Raw genomic sequence first — 11,561 nt, forward strand, 5'->3', positions numbered from 1 at the left:
GCATGTAAGCCTGTACGATTGGATTATCTATTAACGAAGATCTAAAGCTAGAGAAAGGAAAGGAGAAGAACAGCAACGTCGCTAGAGGTAGGGTATTTTATATAGTCCCCTAGTTACGTAAGAGTTATGTAAGCCCTGTATATACTATAACCTAGGTCTAACAGCGAGTCTTCAGCGAGCTTTGGGGCTTAGCAGCGAGCGAGCTGGCCAATCAGGGCCGCTAGCTGCGCTACGCTGCCCAAATCGAGGTCAAGACTGCAGCGCGCTGGCAGCATTTCCTAATTAGGCAGTTTAGATAGAGTTTTTAGAACAGCAGTTAAAAATTTTGGCAGCACTTTTGTGCATACAAAGGCCGACGGTTTTGAAAAGCGTCCATCTGCTAAAACGCAAGGAACGTCAAAATCTCTACCTTTTGGAATTCGTATGCAATTTCAACCCAATACCCAAAATTCTTAATTAAAGTATTATGCGATAGAGAAGAAGCAGATTGGTTATTCTATAGAATATTGCGATAGTTAAATTCAAGGTGCAATTGCTATTTATTTGTTATCGCGGGCCTAGAATACGCAAAATACTCGCTTAAAAAATTGGCCGATTTTCAAAACCGGCGGCCTTCGTATAAATTGACGTTACCTAGTTAAAAATCTATCTATATTCGCCTAGTTTATATTATATCTAAAGGTTTAATAAAGGGTTAAGGTACTTTAGCTAAGGAGGCAGAGGCCCTATTTTTAAGTTAGTTTCCGCTCTAATCTTAAGCGTATATATAAAGCTTACGACTCTAGTGTTTCTTCTATTCTAAGGGGCTTATAACCAGTAGGATCTATATTAAAGCTTATTAGCTAGGGCGTAGTTAACCCATTATTGGTATTAGTATAGTTAATTAAGCTGCTTAGAATAAGGCCTTTAATTATTATTATTGGTTCTTGTTTAACGTCTAATACGGTCCTTTTATAAGTCTATACAGACGGATATCATTAAGTTAGGTATAAAAAACCTCTAAGGGAGATGTAAGAGGTAATATAGTATAAACCCCTCTAAGTAGTACGCCCGTACTACGTTAACGGGAGGGGAAATACCCCTAGGTCGCTGCTTTAAAACTCCTATAAGGGAGTATCCTAATCGCTTATCTTGCCCTATCTACCGCTTATACTCTACTTTTACTTAAATTAAAATACTGTAAAGTTAATGTCGCTAACCTACCCTTGCTCCCTTAATCGCCTTATATATATATATATATATACGCCTACAGCCTTCCTACTTATAGTATAATTTCTATTCTAAAGGAACAATGGGACGAATATAGATCTAAATCTAGGTATTTTGTCCTAGTTGTCCTAGGGCCCTAACTTAGGTCCCCTATTCCCTATCTCCTATATTTAATAAATGTGCTTAGCTTAGTGCTAGTAATAGTAGGTGTAACGGAACCTTGTAGTAGGAACTACAATGGGTTCTATCAATGGGCTAGGTGTATAGGAAATGTAAAGATAGTAGTTAATAACATAATAACAACTAATGGAGTAGTTGCCTAACAGATTAACTCTAATTATATTCTAAGAATTACTATAAGGAAGGAACTATCTAGGTAGGGACTAAGGGTCCTTAAATACACAACCGTACTCCTAAGAAATCCTTCTTATACGTAATGTACGTCTTGTTTATATTAGACGTGACGTTCCTTATATTTAATACAGCTAACACGTTTAACCATTATATGACTCGCTTACTATTCCTTGTTATATAGTTCTACGGGTTCCATCCTAGTCCGTGCCTATATTAACTAACTAGCTTCTTCTAACTCTTCTCTAAGTAGTCGTAATATTATACTTAAAGCGTCCGTAATACCATCTCCCTTTTCTTTATCTTCGTCCTTAAAGATACCTATTATCTCTAGGTTGTTTACTAGAGGTATAATATCCGTCTAATTAATTTGGTTAATATTATTGCTTATTATACCTAAAGCAATTTCTTCTCTCTTTTAGGTTAAGCGTCGCCTTTGTACCGTCTCCTCAATACTATTACTAGGTGAAGTAATAGCGATTCCTTGCTCTCGTTGTGCGAAAAAGGGGTTAAGTTACGTTATAATCGCGAGTCCTTCTAGTTGCTAACCTTCCTTTTGTTCTAAATACACTTACGCTAATATATATTTATCCTATAATGTTTGTTCTATATCTAATGCTAAATATACACGTCCTATTATTCTTAATAGTTTTTAAGTTCCCTAAGTAATTTATTATAGGGTCTTATATTTAATCTACTGCTGTAAAGCTTAATAGTAAGCTGGCCTCTACGCTGCTTAAGGTTTAGCGTGCCTTAGAAGAGTCCGCATATGTCCTTAAAGCTTAGCATCTAGCTTATACTTGTCTTTAGCGTTTAAAACGTGTCCGTAAGAAAGTTTATTTAAAGGAGTAGAAGCTTATTTAATAAGGTCTTTAGGAACTAGGTAATAAAAGAACTAACTCTCCTCCTATAGTAAGGGGAATAACTCTAAGTAGTTCGGCAGTCGCTCTTCCTAGGTCCCCCTTAGGTGACTTATTCTTTAATAATCCTTCTTTATTAATATTACCTAACCTGTTTTCTTCTAATACTCCTATACCTTTCCTATAGCGTTCTTTAAATTCTCTAGTGGCTCCTAGGTAGTCTTAGTATAGCCTATCCACTTAACCTTATACTATATTTTATTGTTAATATCCTTATAACTAATAATCCTTAAAACTTGCTATTTATCTTCTTTCTGTCCTTTATACGTGTCTACCTTATAAACTAGTGGCTTAATATTCCTATATACTAGTTCTAGCATCGCAATATACTATATAGGGTAGATCTTTATTTTAGCTAGTAGGTTTAACTTAAATATAACTAGTAAAATCCTTTATATAATTTTAAAAGGTCCTAGTCTAACGTGGTCTAACTTCTTACTTAGTTATTAACTTTTAAAATTTTTATATAGTAGCCATACTCTATCTCCCTCCTTAAGATCTGGTCCCTTAGATCTCTTAGCGTTATAGTATTTTTTTATTCTTTGCTATACTGCCTTAGCTGTTTCCGTAAGGTTTGCATAAAGATTTATTAAAGTCTCTATTCTTTACTTAGCTTTACTACTTGTTTTCTTTACTTAATGTAGCGATAATAATGTTCTTAGCTTATATCTATAATTCGCCTTAAATGGTAACGTACCCATTCCTTCTTATAGTATTATATTATATATAAACTATATAACTGGTAATAGCGATACCTAATTGTTCTATACGTAATTAATATAATGCCTTAGATACTGTTCTAGTGTCTAGTTTAATCTTTCTATTTAACCGTCTATCTGCGGATAATATGCGGTAGAAGTTGCTGCTTAAACTTCTTACTCTGCTAAGAATACTTCCTAGAATGCTGCTACGAATCTTAGATCTCTATCTAATATAATTTTTCTTAATACTCTATATCTTATAAACACTTCTTTAATATAGATTCTAGCGACATCTTCCGCTAAGATTTCTTCTATATATGCTATAAAGTATCCCCACTTTATAAGCTTGTCTACTATTACTAAGATTGCGTTATAATCTTATCCGGTAATAGAATCTCTTAATTTTAGTAACTTAATAATAAAGTCCTATAATATAACCTCTTATAGTCTCTCTGGTATTTTAATAGGTTGTAGCCCTCTATACGGCTTATGCCTTATTAGTTTATTTCTTTAGTAATCTAGACACTCTCTAGTAACTCTTCTAGCTATTCTCTAGATTCTGTTAATAATATACTCCTCTTAGAGTCTTAATACTAAGCCCGTAGCTCCGTTGTGTCCTTAAGTTAGTCCCTTATAGAAGTCCTCTATGAACTGCTCTGCTATGCTTTTTAGGATATACTTTACTTCTTAATTTTCGTATATATCTAACTGTAGATCTTCTAGCTATGCTTTTAGAATTCTTTATACCTAAAAGCTTTCTAGTATCTTATAGACTTTCTCTAGCTTATCTTCTTAAGTTGCTATAATCTTTGGATAATTATACCTAATTAATCCGTCTGTATCTTTTCATAGTAAAGCCCCTAATAGCTTTTTGTTATTCTATAGTTTAACCTTTCTACTTAGAGTATCTGCTCGTGCATTTTCCGTACCCTTAGTATACTAAATCTTAAAATAATATTCTATAAGCATCTCTGCCTATCTAACCTATTTTTAGTTAAGCTCCTTTATTATTAGGAATCCTATTAGGTTCTTATAGTTTATTCTAACTATAAATGGTTTCTCTATGCCTTATAAGAATACTCTTTATTTCTTTAGTGCTGTAACTATACCTAATAACTCCTTATTATAGATGTTATAGTTTAACTCTAGTAGTATTATCTTCTAACTATAATATGCTACTAGATGCTATCCATCTAGATACTTTTATATAAAGTATACTCCTAATATAAAGTCTAATGCATCTATTTCTACAACCGTTTCTAATCCTAGTTAATAGATCTTAAGAACTGGCTCCTAGGTAAATAACTCTTTAACTTTTTTAAAGAGTTCTTACTATTCCTCTCCCTATGCCTATAGTTCTTCTTTCTTTGTTAATCGCGTAAATAGTTTAATATCCTTTAACTATTACGCTATAAACCTTTTGCAGTAATTGTAAAACCCTAAAAACGATCTTAATTGCGTGACGTTTTCTAGTTCTTGCTAATTTACTATAGCTTTAATCTTCTTTAGATCTATACTAAGTTGGCCTAGTTTAATAATAAATCTAACAAAATCGGTCTTCCTAGTAAAGAACTCGCATTTCTTAATTGCTACTAGTATTTATTCTTTCTATAGTCTTTTTAAGACCTATTTAACGTGTTCTCCGTGCTCTTCCTTATTTATTAAGTAGATAATAATATTATTAAAGTATACTATAACAAATTTATTTAAATATTCTCCTAATACGTTGTTAATACGCTTTTAGAACGTTGCTAGTGCGTTTATAAGCCCGAATTGCATAACTAATAGTTTATATAGTCCTTCCTTTGACCTAAAGGCTGCCTTCTATTTNTNGCCNTCCTTAATCCTAATCTANTNGTANNCCTATCTTAGATCTATCTTTNTAAAGATTTGCGNATTACNNATCCTNTCTTAGATTTCGCTAATTAAGGGTAAAGGATACTTATCCTTCCTAGTAATGTTGTTTAACTATCTATAGTTGATGTATAGCCTTAGTTTACTATTCTTTTTTAGTATAAATAGTACTGGATATCCTACTAATGACTATAATAGTCTAATATATCCTTTTTATAAGTTCTCTTGGATAAACTCTTTTAATACTCTACCTTTTTCTTTAGTAAGCTTATAGATTAGAAAGAACCTTAGACTTATTCCTGGTTCTAATTCTATTTTATAGTCCTATACTGTATACTCTAATAGCTTTTTACTCTTAGGTAACCATAGTTTCTTACTATACTTGTAGTATCTCTTTAGTATATAGCTTAGTCCTTTTTCCGTTTCTTTATAGGTTGCTCCTACTTAGTACTATACCAACTTAGCTTATTATCGCATCTTACGGCGTTAAGTATCCCTAATATCGACCTAACCTATAACCTAATTGATCTTTAGATTGTATTCCTATAACTAAGGTATTCCTAATACTACCTTATTATTTCCTAATAGTAATATATTAAAAGACATCTTAACTTGTTTTCCTTTAATAGTTAACTAAATAAGTCCTGTTTTAAGATTAATAATACCTCCTCTATAGGCTATTAGATCTCCTAAAATTGTCACTAATAGGTAAGGATGTTTCTTCTATCTATATAGTAACCCCATTCTTTTAACTGCTACTAGCNAGATATNGTTCCTTATTACTNNANTATCTATTAATNCCTTAAACTNTTAATNTTGCNACTTAACTNNTAAATTTAGGTATTNTNCTTAAATTCCTTTAAGGGTCTAAGGCTCTACTACTAGCTCCCTCTGGTCCTGTAGGCCTCTACTTTTCCTAACTATTAGCTGCTTAATCCTATTTATACTTAGTCTAACTTAGGCCAATACTTAGTTTATTTTTTGTCTTTAATATACTATAGACAGGTGTTCTCTAGACATTTCTACTATTATTATCCGTCTAGGTATTCTTCCATAAGGAATCTTCCTAGTTAAAGTATTAAGTCCCCTTGTTTTTAAACTTCTACTAGGTGCCAACTATGCATATACTTAGCATTTTAATATTTTGCCTTGTCCGTCATCTAATATATTCTTATTAGATACTTCCAATTTTTATCCTTTAGTGCTCTATATATATTACACGTATTATCCATGTATACTATCTACAATAGTATATAATATGCTTAATATTTTAGGTTAACTCTTAGCTCGTCTTTGTCCTAGAGTTTAAACCTCTCTTGTATTAATCTAAGCGTTATAACTTTGTTCGCGGGTACTAAGATTTATCTTTCGCTTCTCTAGTTCTCTAATTACTCCTCTAAATCCTTTGACATTATAATTAAGGCCCCCTTAATATAAGTTATAGCCTTCTCTGTAATTAGGTGGTCTTAGATAACTTTTTCATCTAACCATATATAGAAATCCTCCTACTCGTCATTATATCGTTGCCTATACTATTTTTAGTACAGCTGCTTAAGTGTATATGGCTCGTCCGTAAGGAAATATCTCTTTATTGCTGTATTATAACAGCCTTTAGTATATTATTCCTTGAACCTAGTAGGAATCCCTAAATCCTCTTTTTATTCTAGTTTAGTAAGCTACTTAGCTCTTAATGTGCCTACCTTAGGCCTATTAGTAATTCTTTATACTAGCGCTCTGTCCTTTATACGTCCTAATATGCTAGATCTCTTTTTTAGTTTCTATTCTTGCCATAAGGTAATTCTTGCTCTAAATTCCTCTATAGTTTCCTTTATATTGCGTCTTATAAGTAGATCCTTAAAGTCTTTATACTTTCTAATCTTAGTATTAACTTTTTGATCTTTAGGCTAAACACTATATTCCCCTAATAAGTCTTTTAGGTCTATATATCTATCTCCTAGTTTAATTACTATTTACGCTATAGATTCTCTAATCTATAAAGAAACTCCTTGTTTCTTACTTATAGGTGTCCTAATTTATACTCCAAATTCTTATCCCCTTAGATTACTTAATCCTAAGCTTACTTCTAACTTAAGCTTAGCTCTTGCCTTAGTTTAACTAGGCGTTACTAGTGTCCTTATCTTATTTTAAGAGTCCTAAATCTTACTCATCTCATCTTAAGAGTCTTATGCCGTTAGGAATTCTTATCCTAAGCTTATTTATATGTCTTTAAACTAAGCTACTACTCTACTCTATTGGTTTCTGTCTATTATAGGTCTTTAAGCTTACCTTATCTTATCTTAAGAATCTTAGTTATCTCTTATCTTACTATAAGAATCTTAAGCCTTTGGCTTTTTGCCTTTATTAAGTGGTAAGCTAGCACTAGTAGTCGTCTACTTACTTAATCGTCTCTAGATATTACTCCTTCTATCTTATAAAGCAATAGATGCCATATCTAATGGTGTTATAATGCCCGTTACTAAACCTTACTCTATAGCGGTCTTAGTCTCTACTTCTATTACATTATTAAAGTTTAGATACCCCTAGTTAGTTCCTTTACTATCCTTGTTGCTGTTAATTAATAAGTACTCTAACTTTATTATTATTATTACTAATTATTATCCGCGTGTTGCTGTAATATCTTAATCTAGCTTATAGAGTTAATCTTATTTTTTATCTAACTCTTTAGTTCCTCTAAGTTCTTTTAACTCTAGCTCTTATAGCTAATAGCTTATACCGTACTTAGCGTCTTTATAAATTCGGCATATATTATTATAATAAAATGTAAAACTTCTAATTAAACATTCTTTTATTTCTTGCAGTATACTATCATCCCTCTATATATATGTGTCACATATTATTAGTCTAGTTCCCTTTATTACATAGTAACTCTAACTATCTTTATAATCCCTTATAAAGTGACCCTATTTTCCGTAATTTATATAAGCTCCGTCTCTAAACTATTAACTTTATTATAGAGTCCGCCTAAACATCTTCTACTGTTAAGATCCCTGGTTTAGCCTCTGCTCCTTAGTCCTATAATCACTAGATCCTTAATTTCTAGATTTTTATAGTTTCTTACTCCCTCTCTTATAGGCTTCTTTAGTACTACTTAGGTCCATTGGCTTTGCGCCATACTATAGTTTCTAACTTAGCTTTAGTTATTACGTACTCTGCGTCTTATATAACTATAAAACTCTATCCTAGCCTCTCTTAGCCTGTTCCCTTTAGAAGATCCTATTATTAATCTTAATCGCTTAATCTATTAATTCCCTTAGGGTATCCGCATCTTCTATCAGAATGATTATATCCTAGACTTTAGCCTTAAGTCCCTATTTATACTATACCATAAGCGCCTTATTATTCCATTTAACTTATATCATAAGTGTTTAAAACTATATTATATACTTAATTACTAAAGTTTGCTATATTAGGTTCTAAAGCTTTCTCTTTACTATAGTTATTGCTTCCGGGTCCCTAAATATCTATATTAATTGTTCCGTAAATCCTGCCCAGCTAAAAAATACAAATTATACCTCTTAATTAGCAGTAGTTATTCCGTTAGCCTATATTTCTATTAAATAGGGTTTAAACTATTTAAGTGCCTAACCTGTTAGGAATAGTCCTGCGTAGGCTATCTAGTCTATTATTATAGCTAACTTAGCCCCTTCTTACATGACTTTAAAATGCATTTACGTTAGAAATCCTTTAAGCTTTAATCTCTTTCTTGAGAATTGTTTAATTAATAGTAACTTAACCTTTACTACTCCGATTCTATTGAGTCTATTTTTAAATATTATATTATTTTCTATTAATTGATCCACTATTTCTTATAATTATCCTACCATTACAGGTTGTTGCGAGTTAGTGTCCGCTATACTAGTGTCACCCCCTAACCTTAAAGTAGTTGCCGCCGTTAATGGCGTTGTGGTGGCTGCTTTTAGTGGCATGTTATTCAACTTTTTATATTTAATACTATAACTAGGTAGTAATTATGTAACAAAACCTTATAGTAGGAACTACGATAGGTTCTGTTAATAGGCTAGGTGTATAGGAAATGTAAAGATAGTAGTTAACAACGTAATAATAACTGGTGGAGTGGTTGCCTAACAGATTAACTCCAATTGTATTCTAAGAATTACTATAAGGAAGGAACTATCTAGGTAGGGACTAAAGGTCCTTAAATATATAACCGTACTCCTAAAAAATCCTTCTTATACGTAATGTACGTCTTATCTATATTAGACGTGACGTTCCTTACGTTTAATATAGCCAACACGTTCAACTATTATGTAACTCGCTTACTATTCCTTATTATATAGTTCCACGGGTTCCATCCTGGTCCGTGCCTGTATTAACTAACTAGCTTCTTCCAACTCTTCTCTAAGTAGTCGTAATATCGTACTTAAAGCGTCCGTAACAGTAGGGGTATATAATATCCCTATACCTAAGTACTTATACTGCTAATAGTACTAAAATATAGCTAGGTTAATTAAAGTAAAAAGGAAGATAAAATACTACGCGGTAAGTTTAGGCTATTAGGTAAGATAGGGAATAAAAGGCTTATTATAGACTTCCTAAGGCATATACGTTTGGTCGCTATACCATACCGTATAGGTGCTATATATATAGTTATATGCTATATAGGAGGAAGAAGGGGGGGGGCTAGATATAGATACTATAACTTAAGTCGTAGTTTCGATATATAGACGTACGTAATAGTCGTTTTTAAGCCCTTCTATTAGGGCTTACCCTCCCAGTAAAAAAATTCTCCACGCTACTACTATAATATTGCTGCGCTGACGCTTCGTAGCTATATATATGTCTTTATATTTACTCTAGTAGTCTATTAGTATAATCCTAATAAAACGCTAATAGCTATCTACTAGGTTCTTAGGCTCTACTATATAAAGGTAAAGAGGCCGATTTTTATAGAGCCCTAAGGCCTTTAATTAGCTACTACTTCTAGCACTAATTAGCTTCTATTATATCTAAACTAAAGCGATTTTATTTATTAGTTACTACCTTCTTAGCTTAGCTAAAGGCTCGCTTATAGCTAATATAAAGAAGAGATCTAGGGCAACTTTAGTAAGTATTAGATAGAGGATCCCTTTAACGCTAAGCCACTAGTTAAGAGAATTAGGTAGAGGAATAGTGACCTTATTATTATCCTTTTTAATCTTTTAAAGTATAAGGCCTTCTTTATAGTATTATTTAAGCTTAGTAATAAGCTTTTATTTCTTTCACTAGCGTATAGATGGAACTAGATTCTTATTAACTACTAGTAATTACTTATAGACATTATTATTTAAATTACTACTTGGCTTACAAGGGACCTTCTATTAGTACTTCTTAGTAAAATCCTAGTCTTCTTTATTAATAAGCTTATTAATATAGGTATTAAAGACTTCCTCTATAGCCTTTTCTGCGTGCTTTTACTCTATAGGCTAGTTTCGTCACTTATTACGGAAGCAGCTATACTTATTATAGACGCTTTAAGTACAATATTACGACTACTTAGAGAGGAGTTAAAAGAAGCTAGTTAGTTAATTTAGGCACAGTCTAGGATAGAGCCGATAGAACTATATAATAAGGAATAGTAGCTAAGATTATATAATGTTATATACAGTGTATATAGTATACGAAGGGAACGTATATATAATATGTATAATACGTACCTTATATATAAAGGGGATTTCTTAGGAGTACGGTTATATATTTAAAGGACCACAGTCCCTACCTAAATAGTTCTCTCCTTTATAGTAAATCTTAGAATATAATTAGAGTTAATCTATTAGGCGACTACTCTATAAAAGGATATTATATTATTAACTTCTTATTTACCTATATACCCAGCCTATTAATAAGCTTACTGTAGTTCCTGCTATAAGGCTTCGTTATATATTTACTACTAAGGTTATAGTATTAATAAAGTCAAATAATATGCTACTAAAAGTATTAGCCACGACGCCGTTAACGGCAGCAACTATATTAAGATTAGGTAATAACACTAGTATAATAAAAGACACTAACTTTTAGCTAGTTACCGTTAGATAGCTATAGGAAATAGTTAACTAATTAATAGTGTTCGTACTAACTTAATAGCACGAGTGAGTCGTATCCACGGGCACGAAATACATGTAGTATCGTATGCTTATTTGAATGGTGACTGTCGATTGTATAAAGCAGACTACGTGGTCTATATACTAATACGCCTCCCCCCTAATTAGTTAGTGCTTCAGAAGTGCACCAGACGCGTAAGCGGGTGGTTGGTGCACCAAACGCGTAAACGCGTACTTGGCGTACCGAACGCGTAAGCACGCGGTTGGTATAACAGGTGCTGTAATTATACACTAGCGGTACTTGGAGAATGAAACCGCTTATATATAGCCTTTATAATTGTCTTAATAAAACTATAAAATATATAAGAAAATATATAGGAAATCCCTCCTAAGGTGCCTTCTGGGTTGCCTTCTAAATAGTGCTCTAAGCTGGCCGTAAGTTCTGCTTACGATCCGTAAAATAAACT

This window comes from Cenococcum geophilum, assembly GCF_001692895.1.
Source record: "Cenococcum geophilum 1.58 unplaced genomic scaffold K441scaffold_31, whole genome shotgun sequence".
NCBI lineage: Eukaryota > Fungi > Ascomycota > Dothideomycetes > Gloniales > Gloniaceae > Cenococcum > Cenococcum geophilum.